Genomic DNA, 6,933 nt, shown 5'->3' with positions numbered 1-6,933 from the left:
ACACGGGGGACAGAAGAAATTTCCCCCCAGGTGAAAATGGTCAACATGATCTACGCTACCCACATCCCTAAAAGGGAACGGAAGCGAGCACTACGGGACGTCTATGCGATGGAGCCAGTCGCCCCCAAATTCAACCCATGGTCAGCTTGTCCGATCACCTCTGATCGTAGGGATCACCCTACCAGCATCCGTCACGGCTGCTCAGCCGCATTGGTGCTAGACCCAATCATTGACGGATTCCACCTCACGCGAGTCCTTATGGATGGAGGCAGCAGTCTGAACCTGCTTTATCAGGATACAATGCGCAAAATGGGCATCGACCCTTCAAGGATCAAGCCCACCAAAACCACCTTTAAAGGTGTAATTCCTGGAATAGAGGCCCGTTGTACGGGCTCTATAACATTCGAAGTGGTCTTCGGATCTCCGGATAATTTCCGAAGCGAAGAGTTAATCTTCGATATCGTCCCTTTCCGTAGTGGTTACCACGCACTGCTCGGACGAACCGCATTCGCTAGATTCAATGCGGTACCACATTATGCATACCTCAAGCTCAAGATGCCAGGCCCGCGCGGGGTCATAACAGTCAATGGAAACATGGACCACTCTCTCTATACAGAAGGGCATACTGCAACCCTCACGGCAAAAGTACAATGCGGCCTCCTCCGACAAACCACCAATCCGGCGACGACAACCTCGAGCACCGTCAAGCGAGTCTGGAGCACCCCGCAATAGGATCACCAGGCACGCCAAGAGCGCGACTAGCAGTCCGGCCTCCGCTCAAGCCCCATCAAAGCAGCGTTCGTGCCACACATACACAATTACGCACTCAAAATACCATGGGCATAGGCGGAGGCGCAGCAGTGACTCAGTCAATAGCGCGGTATCACCGCAACATACTTCCATAACCATCCCCTTTTATCTTTCAGGACACTACCTTAGGGCAGCCTCCTCAGAAGAGCCGGATTGTCGGACTTACACAGGGGAGAGAATCAAGGAGGCAACAGGCTTTGCGTAGAAAAGGAAATACCCAGGTGGAATCTATTCACGATCATTATATCTTTTTATATACCCGTACACGGCCTGCCCTTGGATAAGACATGTCAAATAGTCCTATTTACTTCTCCTTATACGCACCCATTGTAAACATACGCTTAAACGCATTATTCATCAATGGGAGATCATATATAGCGACAACTTAATATTCTTATTTGAGTATTTTTTTTCTTATAAATGTTTATTTACTATTGCACCCGTACACTTTGGTATGTTTATTTAGCCTGGGGCTTCTTATGGCACCCCGCAATACGGCAAGTAAAGTCCGAACACTTTCAACAGTGCGGCACCCCGAACTTATAGCACTATATGCATCAGCTCCAAATCATGTCTTGGGTCTACAGTTGGGTTAGCCCGGCTCCCTTGTTTTGGTACCTTACGTTCCGTTATATCGGCTAAGGTAGCGCAGGGAGAACTACTGCGATTGTGTCCCAGTTCTTCTGGACAAGCACCTCAGTAGAGAAAGCCGAAAACTGACCCGGCATGATGTGGCGAGAGCTGGTCGCTGTTCGAGAGGTCCTAAAATCCTTAAAGATTTTCTTCGCTTTAGGCAAGGAATCGGCTTCGTCCGATTTAGGCGTATATAGCGCCCCTGTTCGGCCTTCCGAACTCTAGGCGCTTCGCCGAAATTTAAAATTGTAGAGTGCTATGGCTAAGTGAAGGTTATAAAGCCGCATAGTCGGATTGCCTTGTTCCCTGCGCTGGATACCTCCTTAAGGGACCAAAAAATTGGATAAAGAGTATCCGGGTTTTTCCAGCAACACCCTGGTACTAGTTACGCGGGGGCGGAAGCCGACGACTGGCCTACTTTCAGAATTTTATAAACAGCCGCACATAGGGTAGTATTTTAAATCAAACAATGTTACATAGCGCAAGTAACTTCGTCTTTACATTACAACAATGACAGAAGTACATTCACTCAAGTATTGTGTCCTCGGTATATTCATCGGCCACGAGACGAGCGCCCTTCATAACGCCATCATAATTCTTCTCGGGATAGCGATGCGCCTTGCCATCTGGTGGCCCGTCCTTCACCAGCTTCTCTGCATCCAGCTTGCCCCAATGCACCTTTGCGCGGGCAAAGGCCCGACGGGCACCCTCAATGCAAACGGATCGTTTGATCACTTCAAGCCGCGGACAGGCGTTCACCATCCGCTTGATCAGACCGAAGTAGCTAGTGGGCAGGGGCTCACCTGGCCACATCCGGACTATGAAATCCTTAATAGCCACTTCGGCCGCCCTGTGGAGTTCAACCAACTGCTTCAGTTGGTCACTCAAAGGCGTTGGATGTTCGGCCCCAGCATACTGGGACCAGAACAGCTTCTCCGTCGTGCTCCCTTCCTCAGCACGGTAGAACTCCGCGGCGTCTGATACGCTGCATGGCAGATCTGCGAATGCCCCTAGAGAGCTTCGAATTCGGGTAAGAAAAAGAAACGCCTCCTCCACATGCTTGCTTTGCATAAAGAATTTCTTTCCCGCCGCTATCTTCTTGGCCTCCTGGATTTCCTGTTGTGCCTTCTCGGCCTCGGCCTTGGCGTCTTTTATACTGGCAAGGGCCTTCGCAAGCTCGATCTGTTTCACCTTCAGCTCATGCTCCACGGACTCGAACTTCTTGGCAAGTTCTTGGAGCTCTTGCTGTACCTCGCCCACTCTACCATCTTGCTTTTTGCGCTCCTTGCGTTCGAAGGCCGCCTTGTCTTCGGCCTCAGACAGCGCCTTCTTCAGAGACGCCACTTCGGTGGTGGCCCCTGTTACTTAATCACGACACTTCGTCCTTAGAATAACCAATTTTATTTATCCTTCGTTATATGAGAGCGGGGAATCACTCACCTTTGTTCTCTTCGAGCTGCCTCTTCGTGAGCTCGAGCTCTCCCTGCGCCTGCTCCAGGTCCCGTTTCAGTCCGGCGATCTCGGCTGTGCGGGAAGCACCGGCAAGCAGCACAGCCTGCTTATTCACATTCATACTTATTATTAGACTCCTGCGGATTATAATTGACCCTCCGTTTGGTTTTTCATTCCGAACACCAAACAGAGTATCAGGGGCTACTACCTATCGGGTGGTAATTTCACACATTTTTATTACTTACCTCAAAGCCTGCCAGGAGGCTGGTACAAGCTTCGGTTAGTCCGCTCTTGACGGACAAAACCTTCTGAATCACCGCACGCATAAGAGTACGGTGCTCTTCATCCATGGAAGCTCCTCGAAGCGCTTCCAGCAGACAATCCGACGCCTCGGGCGTAGCAGAAGTACTCGACACAGATGGCTCGCCCTCCCTAACGAGGGGCTGCATGCCTGAGTCCGGAACCACTGGAGGTTCCGAAACAGTGTTCGGCTGAGAGCCCGGCTTACTGCGGCTCTCATCAACACGATCCACGGGGATCTTGAACCCCTCGTGCCGATGTCTAGAATGCCGCCTTGGGGCACCTCCAGAGCCACCTCCTCCCACTCTGGGAGCCTTTTGGACAACACCTCTGTGTCATCCGCGGGCTGAGGAGAAGTGGCCTCGGGAGCGAGTTCATCGCTGAATCACTCAAGGACCCATCCGAAGACGACACCTTGGGATGGACCTTGGCCGGACTATACACAAAGTTCGGCGTTATAACAAAACTATGAAGCAAAATTACGATAGAGTGCGGATACTTATGATCCCACTAGGAGCTTCTCCCTGGGCAGCCACCCCTCCTCGATGTCGACGGTGGTGGCGGAGTAGTCCGGAAGGGAAGCCTTTCCCTTCTTGGACGTCCCAGCCTCCCCCTCTGGGGCGGCTTTCCCCTTTTTCTCCCTCCAGTGCGGGGAGACAGAGTTTCTTCTTGTTTTCCCCCTCCTTCACGGGAGGAATCTGCCTCGTCATCATCGGACGACGATGGTATGACGGCCTTGCGCCGGGGGCCTGTCCTGGCCCCCTGGTCCACCTTATCAGGCCCCTCGTCCTCTCCGGATGGGGCGGCCTCTTCTTCCTCTTCTTCCTCCCCTTCAGGGGAGGAGTGCGCCTCGTCGTCTTTGAACGAGGCCCCCGGAACAACTTTACGCCGGAGACCCTTCCTGGTCCCCGGGGCCTTCTTCTCGGCCTTCTTCCTCGGTGCCTTATAGGGCGCCAGAACTAGCATCTCCGTCAGGAGAGCATCGGCTGGACCTTCGGGCAGCGGAGCCGGACAGTCAATCTGCTCCGCTGTCTCCACATAATCCTGATCAAATATGCACAATTACTTAAGACTCGCCCACGAATACATTGGTAAGAACTGAATCCGGTGGTATTCAGAAAACCCACCGGAAGAGAAGGCCGCGCGGCATGAAGTCCACGGTCCTTGGATATGGGTGGAGGTACTTCGGAGGCCTTGAACAGCGCATTCCATGCGTCTTTGTGCTTCATGCCATAGAGCTTTCGGAGCGTCTCGTGTTTGGTCGGGACGAACTCCCATAGATTAAACGCCTGCCTCTGGCATGGAAGAATCCGGCGAACGAGCATGACCTGGATCACGTTGACAAGCTTGATGTTCTTGTCCTTCATGTTCTTGCTGCAGTTTTGGAGTCCTTTCACCTCCGCAGGTTCGCCCCAGGCCAGGCCCTTCTTTTCCCAGGAGGTGAGCCGCATGGGGGTTCCGGATCGGAATTCGTGGGCCGCCGCCCAGTTGGCGTCGCGCGGCTCGGTGATGTAGAACCACCCCGATTGCCACCCTTTCACGGTCTCCGTGAAGGAACCGTCGAGCCAGGTGACGTAAGGCATCTTGCCCACCATGGCCCTTTCGCACTCCGCTTGCTGGCCACTCACGATCTTCGGCTTCACGCAGAAGATTTGCAGCCACAAGCCAAAGTGAGGCTTGATGCGGAGGAAGGCCTCGCATACGACGATAAACGCCGAGATGTTGAGGACGAAGTTTGGGGCTAGATCATGGAAATCTAGCCCGTAGTAGAACATAAGCCCGCGGACAAAGGGATGAAGTGGAAACCCCAGTCCACGGACGAAGTGGGAGAGAAACACGACCCTCTCGTGGGGTCCAGGGGTTGGAATGACCTGCTCGTCGTCCAGTAGCCGGTGCGCTATGTCTGCGGCCAAGTATCCGGCCGCCCGAAGACTCGCGATATGCTTCTTCTTCACAGTGGAAGCCACCCACTTGCCTCCTTCTCCGGACATGTTTAGCTGGGCGGAGAAGATTTGGACTAGGGCGCTGGAGCTCGAGGAGGCGAGGATGAGTAAAGGAGGAGGAAGGTGTGGGTGAAAATGAGGATCCTTTATCCTTTTATAGAGCGACGAAAGAGATGCGCCTCCCCACTTGCTCGTTGAGAATCGCTTACTTCCCAAGCGCCATGATTGATGGCGCGGTGGGGTTACCCATACCCGTATTGATGAGAATCCCGTGATAAGGGGACACGATCTCTATTGTGACAAGACGTGTCAAGGAAACAGCCTCGCAATACGCACTGTGGCTGGTTGTGGGAAAACGGTTCGAATGATGACCCGACCGTAATAACATATCACGTCGTCTAAAAAGTTGTCAGCTGAAATATCATTCTCCCTATGGTGGTATGTAAAGATCATTTTGCAGATCTGGACACGATCTATGTGTTCGATAATTACTTTGGAGTATTCGAAGATGGAACCCGCCTTGCAATGCCGAAGACAAGACTGCGCGCCGGACTCATCGTCATTGAAGCCTGGTTTAGGGGCTACTGAGGGAGTCCTGGATTAGGGGGCATCCGGACAGCCGGACTATATACTTCGTTCGGACTATTGGAGCATGAAGATACAAGACTCAAGACTCCGTCCCGTGTTCGAATGGGACTGTCCTTTGCGTGGAAGACAAGCTTGGCGATCCGGATATTGTATTTCCTTCTTTGTAACCAACTCCATGTAAACCCTAGCCCTCTCCGGTGTCTATATAAACCGGAAAGGATGGTCCTTAGAAGGCCGATCACAATTACAATCATAATCATCATAGGCTAGCTTCTAGGGTTTAGCCTCTACGATTTTGTGGTAGATCTACTCTTGTACTACTCGTATCTTCAATATTAATCAAGCAGGAAGTAGAGTTTTACCTCCATCGAGAGGGCCCGAACCTAGGTAAACATTGTGTCCCTCGCTTCCTGTTACCATCAGCCTAAGACGCACAGATCGGGACCCCCTACCCGAGATCCGCCAGTTTTGACACCGACACCCCTCTTTCAAAATTACATAGAAAAATATAACCCCCCCCACACACACACACACACACAGAGTGTGATTTTGCGTCAAATTTCTGATGTTTTTGAATAAATAGTGTTGACTGGGCACGCTGACTGGTCATATGACGTTCGCTAAAGGGAAATGTTTGGAGCCGGTAGTTTCAGCCGGTCACGTCCACGCTGGTGATGGCCCCATGCACCACCGCTTTATTCTTCGTTATCCTGCCGCACGAAGCACTCCTAGAGTTCAATCCATTCATTCCACCACTAAGGCCTCCTTTGGTTTGGAGGAATTTCACAGGAATTCTATAGGCACTACAAGGATACCTAGTATAAAGCAACACAAATTCTACAACATTTTGACTATACGTTGCAAAATTCACGATAGATACGGATATAAGCGGTGCAACATATACGTTGCGCATAATTGACCTATGGTGGTTAATATAAGAAAAAAACAGAGGAAAGGATAGATAGACACGCGAGAAACTGCCGCCGATTCCCCTTATCTCCCCCACCTCGCCGCCACCCACCGCCTCCCCTTCCTCCATCGACCCACCTCACCGCCGGCCCTCCCCCTCCCCCTCCCCTCCTCGCACCTTGCAGCTCCGGTCGCTGGTGATCCACACCATCCACCACCCACCCATACCTCTCACGCGTCACATCTATCTCTTCAGGCGGCTCGTCGCTACGCCACCTACGGCGGCTGATTCAGGCCA

The sequence above is a fragment of the Triticum aestivum genome, chromosome 4A, assembly GCF_018294505.1.
Source record: "Triticum aestivum cultivar Chinese Spring chromosome 4A, IWGSC CS RefSeq v2.1, whole genome shotgun sequence".
Lineage (NCBI taxonomy): Eukaryota > Viridiplantae > Streptophyta > Magnoliopsida > Poales > Poaceae > Triticum > Triticum aestivum.
The sequence above is the reverse complement of the archived record's forward strand: the minus strand, read 5'-3'. Positions refer to the sequence as shown.